This window comes from Protopterus annectens, chromosome 5.part0 (genome assembly GCF_019279795.1).
Source record: "Protopterus annectens isolate FY-2018-M chromosome 5.part0, PAN1.0, whole genome shotgun sequence".
NCBI classification, from domain to species: Eukaryota; Metazoa; Chordata; order Ceratodontiformes; family Protopteridae; genus Protopterus; species Protopterus annectens.
In genome coordinates, this window is record NC_056735.1 from 1,131,435,137 (window position 1) to 1,131,449,402 (window position 14,266).

Below are 14,266 nucleotides of genomic sequence, written 5' to 3' on the forward strand. Positions count from 1 at the left end.
TGGGAAGGCCAAGGACATGTCTCCCCCTCCCTGCGAGGGCGTGGAGCCCATTTCCCCCGCCTGCGACAAAAGCTTGGCTCGAGGGCTGACTTTCAATAGATCACAGCTTTTTGTTGCTGTGCTGCATACGAAACCCTGACCCAGAATCAGGTCATCTACAAATGATTTAGCACCCATTTCCCCATGAATGTGTGGTGCACTGCTGGAGAGAGGCGGTCCTCTTCCATCTGCGCTCTAACCCAGTGACCAGGGGCACGCCTTGATGACCTTTTGGCCGGCTATCCCTGGCCATCTGGAGATCCATGGCACTGCTTTATCATTACGTTTAGGTGGGATTCTGACTTAGAGGCATTCAGTCATAATCCAACAGATGGTAGCTTCACACCATTGGCTCCTCAGCCAAGCACATACACCAAATGTCTGAACCTGTGGTTCCTCTCGTACTGAGCAGGATTACTATCGCAACAACACATCATCAGTAGGGCAAAACTAACCTGTCTCACAATGGTCTAAACCCAGCTCACGTTCCCTATTAGTGGGTGAACAATCCAAAGCTTGGTGAAGTCTGCTTCACAATGATAGGAAGAGCCGACATGAAAGGATCAAAAAGTGATGTCGCTATGAATGCTTGGCCACCACAAGTCAGTTATCCCTGTGGTAACTTTTCTGACACCTCCTGCTTAAAACCCAAAAGGCCAGAAGGATCATGAGGCCCCACTTTCATGGTCTGTATTCATACTGAAAATCAAGATCAAGTGAGCTTTTGCACTTCTGCTCCATGGGAGGTTTCTGTCCTCCCTGAGTTCGCCTTAGGACACCTGCATTACTCTTTGACAGGTGTACCACCCCAGTCAAACTGCCCACCTAACACTGTCCCCAGAGCAGATCATGCCTGGATGCCCAGGCGCTTGGAGCCAGAAGTGAGAGCCCCAGTTGGGCTTGCCCTCGCCTTACTGGGTAAGTGAAAAAACGATGAGTAGTGGTATTTCACCGGTGGACGAGGCCTCCCACTTATTCTACACTTCTCATGTCTCTTCACAGTGCCAGACTAGAGTAAAGCTCAACAGGGTCTTCTTTCCCCACTGATTCTGTCAAGCCCATTCCCTTGGCTGTGGTTTCACTAGAGATTAGGTAGGAACAGTGAGAATCTCATTCATCCATTCATGTGCATCACTAATTAGATGAAGAGGCATTTGGCTACCTTAAGAGAGTCATAGTTACTCCCGCCATTTACCCGAGCTTCATTGAATTTCTTCACTTTGACATTCAGGGCACTGGGCAGAAATCACATCACGTCAACACTCATCTCGGGCCTTCAAGATGCTTTGTTTTAATTAAAAAGTTGGATTCCCCCTGTCCACACCAGTTCTAAGTCAGCTGCTAGCTGGGGACTGGTGCCTGCCACAGCCGGGGCAATCCACAGGAAGGGCCCGGCGTGCATCCAGAGTCACTGCCGCCAACCTCCCCGGCCCCTCAGGAGGGGGGAGCATGGCAAGAGGGCAACTCCTCGGCCAGCCACAGTGTGTGCCCAGCCCTGCTTCATGCCCGAACCCAACCGACACAGCCCATAGAGCCAATCCTTATCCCGAAGTTATGGATCTGGCTTGTCGACTTCCCATACCTACATTGTTCTAACGTGCCAGAGGCAGTTCATCTTGGAGACCTGCTGCAGATATGGGTATGGCCTGGCACAAGACTTACACCCTGTCCCCCGGATTTTCAAGGGCCAGCGAGAGCTCACCTGACGCTGCCAGAACCGGGACGCTTTCCAGGGCATTGGCCACTGTCTCGGGTGAGCCCATTACAGGGTGCCCTGCCCTTTACAAAGAAAAGAGAACTCTCCCAGGGGCCCCCACCAGCTTCTCCAGGATCATTTGCGTTACCGCACTGGATGCCACAAGCACCCATCTCTGACACTCTGGATTTGGGGATATGAACCCGACTTCCTTTCGATCGGCTGAGGGTGACGGAGGCCATCGCCCATCCCTTTGGAATAGCACTCGCCTATCTCTCAGGACTGACTGACCCATGTTCAGCCACTGTTCACATGGAACCCTTCTCCACTTCGGCCTTCAAAGATCTCATTTGAATATTTGTTACTACCACCAAGATCTGCACCCATGGCGGCTCCACCCAGGCCCTTGCCCTGGGCTTCAGTGCCACCGTGTTGACCCTCCTACTCATCGCGGCATAGCCCCCTCGACTCCCAGCGCCAACAATGGCTGGGTATGGGCCTGACGCTCCAGCGGCATCCATTTTCAGGCTTAGTTGATTCGGCAGGTGAGTTGTTACACACTCCTTAGCAGATTCTGACTTCCATGACCACTGTCCTGCTGTCTATATCTGCCAACACCTCTTCTGTGGTCAGATGAGTGTCGGCATAGGGTGCCTTAACCCAGCGTTCAGTTCATCCTGCAGCACCAGTTCTGCTTACCAAAAGTGGCCTACTGGGCACTCGCATTCCACACCTGGCTCCAAGCCAGCGAGTCAGGCTTCTTACCCATTTAAAGTTTGAGAATAGGTTGAAATCGTTTTGGCCCCAAGACCTCTAATCATTCACTTTACCAGATAAAACTGCACCTGCCGAGCGCCAGCTATCCTAAGGGAAACTTCAGAGGGAACCAGCTGCTAGATTGTTCGATTAGTCTTCGCCCCTGTACCCAGGTCAGATGACCTATTTGCACATCAGGACCGCCATGGACCTCCACCAGAGTTTCCTCTAGCTTCGCCCTGCGCAGGCATAGTTCACCATCTATCATGGTCCCACCAGGTGTGCTCATGCTCCACCTCCCTGACAGGATGGGTGAGACAGGCTGCCGGGGCACCCCCTGCATTGAGTGGGGGGAATCCACCTCAGCCTGCCCACCCTCAGACTCATGCACCTGTTAGACTCCTTGGTCCATGTTTCAAGATGGGACAGGAGGGTCACCAACATCACCGCAGACCCCGGCCACCCAAGGTGATCCCACCAACCCAGCGGCAAGATGTGGTTGGGCCACACTGAGGGCAGTCCGGGCCAGTCAACAGTCCTGCCGGGAGCTGGGGGCCCCCACCACGGGGGCAGGTGTGGCAGCAGTCATCTCCCATGATCCCGGGGAATGGTGAGAGTTGATGCCGCAGGCTTTAACACTCCACTCAGGGGAGGGGAGTCACCTTCCACATGGCCTTCCTGGCCAACTGGAGCCGGTCATGGTGCACCACCATGGAGGAAGTGCACCTGACTGCGGCCGTGCTCCCGGGGACAGTCCCCACCCCCCCAGAGGGAGAGGGGGATCCATGTCACACAGGCAGCCAGCACGGCTGCCAGTTTGAATCCTCCAGGCAGACCTCACGGACCCCACCCATTTACCTCTGAACAGTTTTACGCCCTCTTGAACTCTCTCTTCAAAGTTCTTTTCAACTTTCCCTTATGGTATTTGTCCGCTATCAGTCTTGTGCTGGTGTTTAGCTTTAGATCAAGTTTACCACCCACTTTGGGCTGCATTCACAAACAACTCAACTCCGGGAAGACCTGATCCTGATGCCCCCTGGGCAGCACTGGGGAGATGGCCTTCCATACACCACATTTCCCTACGCCCATCGCCTGGGTGGGGATTCGGCACTGGGCTCTTCCCTCTTCACTCACCGTTACTGAGGGAATCCTGGTTAGTTTCTTTTCCCTCGCTTAGTAATATTTTTAATTTCAACGGGTCATGTTCCAAGCTTGGTCACAGGGGGACAGCAGGGGCCTCAGGGGTGGACAGACTACCTGTCTTCCCCTGGCCCCCATGCACCCACTCCCCACCACTGGACTCTAGGCAGCAGAGGACAGCCTACACAGCCCCGGCACATGGGAACTGGGCAAGCAAGTGTTGGGCTCCACCCCAGGAGGGCAGCCCAGTAGCTGTACCCACCAATAGCCTCCAGGGAGGCTGGCCAGATGCACACCTGCACCCTCCCATCCTTAGATGGGCTACCCGGCTCAGAGCAGTAGGGGACTCTTCTCCTACATCTGCATCTCTCCCTGGGGGGATTGAGGGCCTGCAGCAGGCTCCCTCCACTCTTCGGCCACACCATCAATGGGGGCCAGATACCTCTGGGGGTGATGGAAGGCATAACAACCCTCAGAAAGGCATAGTCCCGGGAGTAACCCAGGGCCGCAAAGTGCGTTAGAACTGTTGATGATCAATGTGTCCTGCAATTCACATTAGTTCTAACAGCTAGCTGCGCTCTTCATCGACGCACAAGAAAAGTGATCCACCACTCAGAGTTGTACAGTTCTCATTTGCTGAGGCACCACTGCCCACGTGGCATCACACCTCAAGATGAGCATATGAGGTTTCAAGTGCAACTGATAGTTGCACTTCTTTGATTAAGTTGTTTGGTTACCATGGATGAGACCTGTGTTATATCACATCCTAACAGCTCCGATGTGAAGGCGGAACTGGTTGAGTTAAGAGGCGAAATAGCCTTTTTGAAGGGAGAAATACATGAACTGTTTACTCTTTTTAAAGATTCGTTCAGAGGTACTTCCACGCTGGCAGGGAAAGGTATGGACAGTGTTTTCAAAGGGTCACAGGCCATGGATTATGAGTCGGATGCTATTGTACACCATGAGCGCCAAGCGTCCAATAGTATATCAGCTGAGGTATTGGGGTCGGCAGACGGAAACAACAAACCAGCCAAGGACAAATAAGGTACTGTTACTAACAATTCCAGCTTTTCTTGTGACAACAATGTGGATGCTATTCAACAACATAGATCTAAGGGGCATAATTTTTCGGAGGAAAGCTTCAACATTCCCAATGGACAGGGTTCTGGGTTACGAGGGAACAATAATGAGAAGTGTACAGACTTAAACATAATTGAATCCTACAATAACAGTAGGATCAATTTACCTGACTTGACTTTTGACTTCTCGATTTATGATATCGATGAAGAGGCTTACCGTATAGGGACCAAACCCAAACAGTTACCTCCTGCTAAGACTTATTCGTCTGTGATGGTGAATTCTGCACATAGCAATGGAAATGGTTCACACAAGGACGATAGGGCTAGTGGAACAACAAATATTAAGGGACAGTGTTTGAACAAATTTTTGAATGTCTGTCACTATATGGACACGGACAATTTTATTAAAACAAGCAATGTTCCGTCTAACAAATCTTTAGGCAGTTTAAAGGAAATGATTTTTGCGTTGGGTAAAATGTTAAAACAAATTAATGGTTTGAAAATTGACAATGTGTATTTGCAGATTTGTATTTTTATTTATTGTTCCACAAGGTTTAAGGTTTTTTAAGAAACCTATGGGTATTGCTCTTGATGAAAATTCCATATCTGATTTTAACAAGTTTTTTGACGAGTGTGGATTGAAATTTATAAACATTCTCATCGAACACAATGATGCTAAATTAAGTTGTTTGATTCAGGAAGCAGAGGCATTGGATTTGAACATTTCAAATGATTTGTTGTTCAAAGAATGGGAACAGTTATATTCTAAACAATTCAGGTTAGCAGAGAAGTGGATAATTAACATAAAGGAAAGGAAAAGGAAAGAATTGATTAGAGACATTTTTATTTATTTATTTTATTTTACATTTGTTAACCGGGCTAGCCCAACTGGATACATGTCCATTTTCAGTGGAGGCCCGAGGAGAAAAGCTCCACTATCTAATGCATAATCACAAAAATACATTCAAAGTACATAGGTAATTTAAGACACAACTAAAACAGGGATTTAAAATTACATAGGGAATTAAGACACAAGTAAAACAGGCATATAGGCTTTCCTACAGCAATACAAAAAGGATGAAGCATACATTTGGTCAGAATATGATAAGAATAGGACACAGGGTAGGGATAATTATTACGAAAATAATAAAGCATATTACAGAACAGAATACAATTCTGAAGGGCCCCATTTTCACATGGAACAGAACACACAGGGCCAACCATATCAGAATCCAGTAAGGAAGCAGCAGGGATGGTATGGGAGAAATCACAAAATAAATTGGGGGGGGGGATTGGAACAGAAATTAACAAAACCAGATATATTTCATGATTGCCAAACTGGTATAGAGAGAAACAACAATAATGATATTATAGTGGAAAACAACATACACACTTCAATTTCAAAATATATAATTTTATGAATTTGGAAATCAACAGCAGTTTCTTCAAGCTGCTAGGTAAAGGGATGAAATTTATACCTACTCCCAGGTTCAACTTAGTTGATTGTTTATGTGAGCTCAAAAAGTTCACAAGGAAAATCAATTTAAGTATATTTTTTAATAATAAATCTGTTTCAAATGAAGTTATAAATAAAGAGGGAGGTGATAATCAGATCAAGGACAGTGATTTCAAAAGTAAAAGTACATTTATACCTCCATACCACCCCAGAGTTGAGGTTTTTGAGAAGATCATGGCTGAAGAAATATATACTTTACATCAAGATAGAAAGAAGTTTGAGGTTGACATCAACTTAACTGACCAGGAGAGAGAAACATTAGATGCCTTAAAGACCAATTCTCAGGTCAGAGTCATGAAACCTGAGAAAAGGGGTGGGGTGGTTATTTATGACAAGATTCAATATATTATGAAAATGTATGACATACTTCACAATTCAGGAAATTATGAATCTATTTCAATTAATGAAGTGAATATTTTCCACCGAAGAATTGATTCTTATTTAGAATAATTCCTGATAGATGGAAGAATATCTAGTGCAGTATACGATTACCTTAAAGTCAAGTTTCCATCTTTGGCTAGTCTTATAGGAATACCTAAAATTCACAAGAGCACTTCTGACCCCCCCCCCCATTTAGACCCATTGTGTCTGGTAAACATTCAAAATCATATTACATAGGGAAATATATAGATATCAAACTTAAGTCAGTATATAACAACATCCCTTACATGGTGAAAGATTCATGGGAATTTTTAAGTGAATTCCCTGTGAACAAATGGAAAAAGGATTATTATTTTGTCACTATTGACGTGATTGATTTGTTCTCTAGCATTCCCAAAAATGAGGGACTGGAAGCGTTTTGTAACAGTATAAATAAACATACGAGTTTGACATGGGATGAGACTTGTCTCATCATGGAACTTATGACCATGGTTTTGGATAACAACTTTATACACTTCGAAGGAGAACATTTTAAACAGACAAGAGGTGTAGCAATGGGAGCAGCTTGCGCTCCCATATTTGCCAATTTGGTCGTGGTGGATTGGGAGGAATCGTATTTATTCCCCAGCATCCCATTTCAGCAAAATCCTTCACTACTTGAGATTTTTGGATGACATTTATATATTGTGGGGTGGTACCAATGTAGAATTGGACACCTTTATTGAATTTCTTAACAAGAGTAGTAATTTTTTTGAAATTCACATATAACATGAGTAATGAGGGATTAGCCTATCTGGATACTTATATATATGTACATAATGAAAACCTTAGATCTAGAATACATAGGAAAAAGACATTTTCAACGATTATTTGGCATATGACAGTTTCCATCCAACCAAATTAAAACAGAATATTTTTAAGGGACAATGCATCCGTGCCACTCGCATGACCTCGGATCAACTGGTCATGCAGGAAGAAATTAAATTTATTACAAAATTGTTTAGGGACAGAGGTTATCCCCCTTCAATGTTGCACAATATAGGAAATATGTGGAAAATGAATGGGGTTTGAAATACAAACCCCTACTAGGATCAGGAGTGGTCAGCAAAAAGGAATTAAATTCCATTTTTATGAAAAATGATAGAAGTATACATCAAAAATCATTTATTTTAACATATAATCCAATCTCTGACAAAATTACGGAAACTATTAACAGATTTTGTTTTTTATTAGATTCTGAACCTAACTTGGAGAAAGTAGTAGGAAAAAGACCAGGGGTGGTATATAAAATGGGAAACAATATTAAGAAACTTCTTGAGCATAATTTTTATGACCAGCGGAATTTTAGGAATCAAATGAGGAACCACATTTTTGAGGGCACCAGGAAATGTGGCAAGTGCAATCAGTGCAAACACATTTTAGATTCACACAAATTAAGCATTTTCAACAATTACGGTACAACAATAAAGTTGAAAAATGGGAATTGCAACACTAGAATGGTGATCTATATCGCCAAATGTGGAGCATGCCCCAGCTATTATGTTGGAAAAACAGAAAGAAATTTCAAAAAGAGAATTTATGATCATATTTATAGTGTATCTAGAAATGATAGTACCAACGCATTATCTAGACATGTGGAAAAAATGGGGACTGAACACGAGTTCAAATTTGGGATTTTGGACATCATCTACAATAATCCCAAAGGTGGGGACCCAAAGAAACTATTAAGTTTCAAGGAAGTTTGGTGGCAACTTTATCTTAATGCGGCAAACCCTCCAGGTTTAAATTAATTAATTTCATGTAAACCCATTCTTGAATTTGATCTTAGATAAATGCAATCAATTGCTATTTCAATTAGTTCATATTCTTATTCATATTTAATTTTTGTTATTATACATATCTATTTTATTTATTTATATATATCTTTATATCAAATTTGTCATCAAGAATGTTATACAATTCATTCATTAATTTATTTTATAATACAATATATATACATAGATACATTAGTACAGTAATAGGTTTTGAATAAGTTTTATTTACATTATGGACAAAATTGTTATGTTATATATAAACAATGTATTTTAAGCTTTGATCGTTCACCAACACATTTTATGTCCTTGGTATATCAACTATCTACTTTTAATATAGTCATTTATTATTTTTATTTTTATTAGGTCATTGTATGTAATTCATTACAAATATGAAGAAGTCATGAAATGTAGTAGTATTTCTTTAAGGAAGGAGTAGTAGAGTATGTTTTTGGCACCAATTTTTGTATTTAAATAATGCTTTTTTACCAATGAAGGATGATCTGATGAAGCTCTGTTTTATGAGTGAAAGCGCTTAACATCCAGTTTGCATTTTCATCAATAAATGTGTTCCGCTTGGAAGTATTTAGTGAATTCGTACACTTATTGGTCTTACCGAGGTTTCCGTTTAGTTTTTGTTTCACAGGCATAGTCGTGGGTGCCCAGACCAGGGTTACTGGCCCCACACCGCAAGACAGCAGGGAGTTCTGCAGCAGCCGGTGTGCAGCCACATCGTCGACCTTCTGGGTCTTTGAACCAATAACCTGCGTGGAGCAGGGCATCCTCCACAGGTACCCATGACCAACAGCGAGGGGAGAGGACTCCAGTGTGTCACCCTCAGAGATGGTCCCCGTACAGCCAGAGGGGAGGCCGCCACCCCCTTGCTGGGATGGCACCCTCTCCCTCCCCCTACTACATGGGGAGCCAGCCACCTCTGGGGGCATGCAGTGGACCGCACCATTGGGCCAGGTGCACCCTCCACCACCATCTCCTCATGGCAGGAGAGGAGCACCCAATCCTCCCACCACACGGACGGGCCCCCTCCCTCCCACCACCAGGAGGCAATGGGGACAGACACCACCCCTCCTCACACTCCCTCCCCTCCCTCCCCCTAGGAGCCACGGGTTCAGTCCCACTGGCCTCCACCAGGGCGCACAGAGAGATAGGAGTCAGAGAGACAGAGAGAGAGAGACATAGAGGGTCAGGGTGGTGGAGCGAGGAGAGGCGCTGGTACCCAGGGACAGCACCGTCCCAGGACCCTTAGCATTAATGATCCTTCTCTGGTTCACCTATGGAAACCTTGTTACGACTTTAACTTCCTCTAGATAGTCAAGTTTGATTGTCTTGTTGGTGCACCACCATGGCCATGACCGACTCCAGTAGGGCCGATCTGAGGACCTCACTAAACCATCCAATTGGTAGTAGCGGCGGGAGGTGTGTACAAATTGCAAGGACTTAATGTGAGCTTATGACCTGCACTTACTGGGAATTCCTCGTTCGCGGGGAATAATTGCAATCTCCAGTCCCTATCATGAAATGGGTTTAGTGGATAACCCGAACCTGTCAGTCAAGGGTAGACACACGCTGATCCATTCAGTGTAGCACGCGTGCAGCCCCGGACATCTAAGGGCATCACAGACCTGTTATTGCTCAATCTCATGTGGCTGAAAGCCACTTGTCCCTCTAAGAAGTTGGAGATGACTGCACTGGGCTGCATAACTAGTTAGCATGGTGGAGTCTCATTTGATATCGGAATTAACCAGACAAATTGCTCCACCAACTAAGAACCACCACCCACAGAATCAAGAAAGAGCTATCAATCTGTCAATCCCTTCCGTGTCCGGGCCGTTTTACTGTGTTGAGTCAAATTAAGCCGCAAGCTCCACTCTTGGTGGTGCCCTTCTGCAAATTCCTTTAAGTTTCATCTTTGCAACCATACTCCCCCTGGAACCCAAAGACTTTGGTTTCCCAGAAGCTCCCTGGTGGGTCATGTGAATAACGCCACCGGATCGCTAGTCGGCATCATTTATTGTCGGAACTACGACGGTATCTGATCGTCTTCAAACCTTCGACTTTTGTTCTTGAGTAATGAAAACATTCTTGACAAATGCGTTCACTTTCATTCTTCTTGCGCCAGTGCAAGAATTTCACCTCTAGCGGCACAATACGAATGCCCCTGGCCATCCCTCTTAATCATGGCCCCAGTTCCAAAAACCAACAAAATAGAACCGGAGTCCTATTCCATTATTCCTAGCTGAAGTATTCAGGTGACCAACCTGCTTTGAACACACTCATTTTTTTTCAAAGTAAATACTTTGGTCTCCTGGGACACTCAGTTAAGAGCATCCAGGGAGTGCCGAGAGGCAGGGACTGGGACAAGTGGTAGCTCACCTCACGGAGGACCACTATCCAGATCCCAAGATCCAACTATAAGATTTTTAACTGCAGCAACTTTAATATATGCTATTGGAGCTGGAATTACTGTGGCTGCTGGCACCAAACTTGCCTTCCAATAGATCCTTGTTAAAGGATTTAAAGTGTACTCATTCCAATTACAGGGCCTTGAAAGAGTCCTGTATTGTTATTTTTTGTCACTACCTCCTCGAGTCGGGAGTGGGTAATTTGCACGCCTGCTGCCTTCCTTGGATGTGGTAGCCATTTCTCAGGCTCCTTCTCTGGAATTGAACCCTGATTCCCCATTACCCGTGGTCACCATGGTAGGCACAGATAGTACCATCGAAAGTTGATAGGGCAGACATTCAAATGTTGCATCGCCACCACAAGGGCACGTGATCAGCCCGAGTTTATCTAGAGTCACCAAAGCTGCTTTACCGAGACCCAGATTGGTTTTGGTCTGATAAATGCATGCATCCCTGGAGGTCAGCGCTCATCAGCATGTATTAGCTCTAGAATTACCTCAGTTATCCAAGTAATGGTGGAGCAATCAAAGGAACCATAACTGATTTAATGAGCCATTTGCAGTTTCACTGTAGCGTCCTTGTGCACTGAGACTTTCATGGCTTAATCTTTGAGACAAGCATATGCTACTGGCAGGATCAACCAGATAGGAGCACCTCAGTGGGTGGGCAGAGAGGAGGGGCCAGATCCCACACCTCTGCCAACAGGAGAGGTCCCTCTCTCTGCAGAGGGGGCATCCTGGGTGCTGGTCGTGGACCGGCAACCTCGACCCCAGAGGGCCACAGGCTGGCACAGTGCACATCAGCGCTCATAACCAGAGAAAAGTGGGAGAGAGCCCCCCCATCCTTCAGCCACTCATGGATGCTGGGGGATGGTGGCTGTGTCACAGAACTCCCTTGCCTCATCCCAGGCTCATCGTTCTCACCTAGACTTCTGCCCTGAGGGGCATGGAGTGCTCCACATGCCCACCCACACCTCACTCCTGGTTGGAGAAGCTCAACCCACAAGCCGTGACATGCAGAGCCATGCTGGAGGAGCCCTCCACCTGTGGGAGTTGGTCACCCTGATCAATCAATGGACAGTGGGTAAGGGCACCTTGATCCCATGCAGACACCTGGTGGGATGTCACCCAGGGCTGGGACATGGACTCTGATAGGACACCCCATCTTCCCTCTCCCTGGGCTGGGACCCAGACTGGGGCACTCACACTTACACATTTTGACAGGATGCCCGGTCGTCCTTCAGCTGCCAGATCATACCAGATCACGAGTGCCCACCAGCCCTTCCAGGGGATGTACCTGCAGGGTGCGATTATCCCCATGGAACTCCCCTTGGCCGCTGAGGGGCAGATCCACTCTCATATAGACTTCAGGCTGGGAGGAAGAGGCCCATGAGTGCACCTTGACCCCACGCAGACAACTGGCAGGCCAGACCCAGACTCACACTCTGACAAGACACCCCATCGTCCCTTAACTCCTGGAGACTGCCAAATCGTGCTGGATCATGTGTGCCCACCAGGCAATCAGGGGAGCAAACCTGCAGAGTGCCACTGGCCCCGCGGAACTCCCCTTGGCCACTGAGGGGCAGATCTGCTCTCAGACAGACTTCCAGCCAGGAGGAAGAGGCCAGTGAGGGCACCTTGACCCCATGCAGACACATGGCAGAACATTCTCCCCTGAGGCTGAGACCCAGACTCAGACTCTGAGACATCCTATCATCCCTTAACTCCTGGGGGCTGCCAAATCATGCCGGATTGTGCATGCTCACCAGGCGATCAGGGCAGCAAACTGGCAGGGTGCCACCGGCCTCACGGAACTCCCCTCGGCCACTGAGGGGCAGATCCACTCTCATACGGACTTCCAGCTGGAAGGAAGAGACCCATGAGGGCACCTTAACCCGATGCAGACACCTGGCAGAACATTCTCCCCTGGGGCTGAGATCCGGACTCACACTCTGAGACACACCCATCTTCTCTTAACTCCTGGAGGCTGCCAAATCATGCTGGGAAGGGCAGGTATGCTCTCATATGGACTTCCAAGTCCCCCTCCTTTCCGATCCAGGGCTACTCTGGGGACTTTGCAATTTTTCAAGAACGCTTTTGAGAATGGGGCAGGGTCGGATGCCTCTGCCTGGCCAGAAGGTCTCCAAGCCTGCAGGCCACCGCATGAAGCTCCCTTAAGGACTTGCATATGGGCCTACCATGGCAACCCTCCCCTTCGACTCTGCAGAGAAACCTCTTTACCTGGTCGCAGCTCAAGGCTCACCTCATGGACCCCGCCACCTCCATGTTCCCTACAGGCTGCCAAGCCGTGCCATGTCACCATGACCTCAGAGACTCTCAGGGGCACCTCCCTCCAATCTAGGCTGCCCTCGCTGAGCTCCTCTCGGCAGCCGAGGGGCAGGCATGCTCTCATCAGGACTTCCACATGCCCCTCCTTTCCGTTCCAGAGCACCACAGTCCCCGTCTCCCGCATATGCCCTGCAAGCTGCCAAAATGTGTCTTGTCCCAGTGCCCTCAGATCCTCTCAGGGGGACCTCCCTCCGATCCAGGATGCCCTCGTGGAACTCCCCTCAGCCACTGAGAGGCAGGCACACTCTCTCTCTCATTGGGACTTCCACGTCCCCCTCCTTTCAGGTCCAGAGCCATTCTGGGGATTTTGCAACATTTCAGCAACACTGTCAGGTACCAGGCAAGTTTGGATGCCTTCCCCCTGCCTGGCAGGAGCTCTCCTGGCCCTGCAGCCTTCTGCCAGACACTCCCTTGAGAACTTCCATCGTGGGGGGCTCCACCTGACCCTGCTCAACTAGGGAGCAGCACTCCTGACCCCACAGCTTTCCGCCATATGCTCCCTTGAGGACTTCCATCCCACTTGAGGGCGCAGCTCAAGGCTCACCTCGAGGACCCCACCACCTCCATGTCCCCTACAGGCTGCCAAGCCATGCCGTGTCACCGTGACCTCAGAGACTCTCAGGGGCACCTCCCTCCAATCCAGGCTGCCCTCGCAGAGCTCCCCTTGGCAGCCGAGGGGCAGGCATGCTCTCATCAGGACTTCCACATACCCCTCCTTTCCGGTCCAGTGCACCACAGTCCCCATCTCCTGCATATCTCCTGCAAGCTGCCAAAATGTGCCTTGTCCCAGTGCCCTCAGATCCTCTCAGGGGGACCTCCCTCCAATCCAGGATGCCCTCGTGGAACTCCCCTCAGCCACTGAGAGGCAGGCACACTCTCTCTCATTGGGACTTCCACGTCCCCCTCCTTTCAGGTCCGGAGCCATTCTGGGGATTTTGCAACATTTCAGGGACACTGTCAGGTATCGGGCAAGGTTGGATGCCTTCCCTCTGCCTGGCAGGAGCTCTCCTGGCCCTGCAGCCTTCCGCCAAACACTCCCTTGAGGACTTCCATCGTGGGGGGCTCCACCTGACCTCGCTC

General features: G+C 47.8%; 1 non-coding gene and 1 pseudogene across 1 annotated transcript; both read right to left on the reverse strand.

Annotated features, from left to right (window-relative positions):
• Positions 1-65: 65 nt before the first annotated feature.
• LOC122803057 lies at positions 66-3,710 on the reverse strand. Its single transcript, XR_006365087.1, has one exon. It is a non-coding gene; the product is annotated as a 28S ribosomal RNA (ribosomal RNA).
• Positions 3,711-4,097: 387 nt separating this feature from the next.
• On the reverse strand, positions 4,098-4,251 carry LOC122802943 (annotated as a pseudogene).
• Between the last annotated feature and the right edge of the window lie 10,015 nt (positions 4,252-14,266).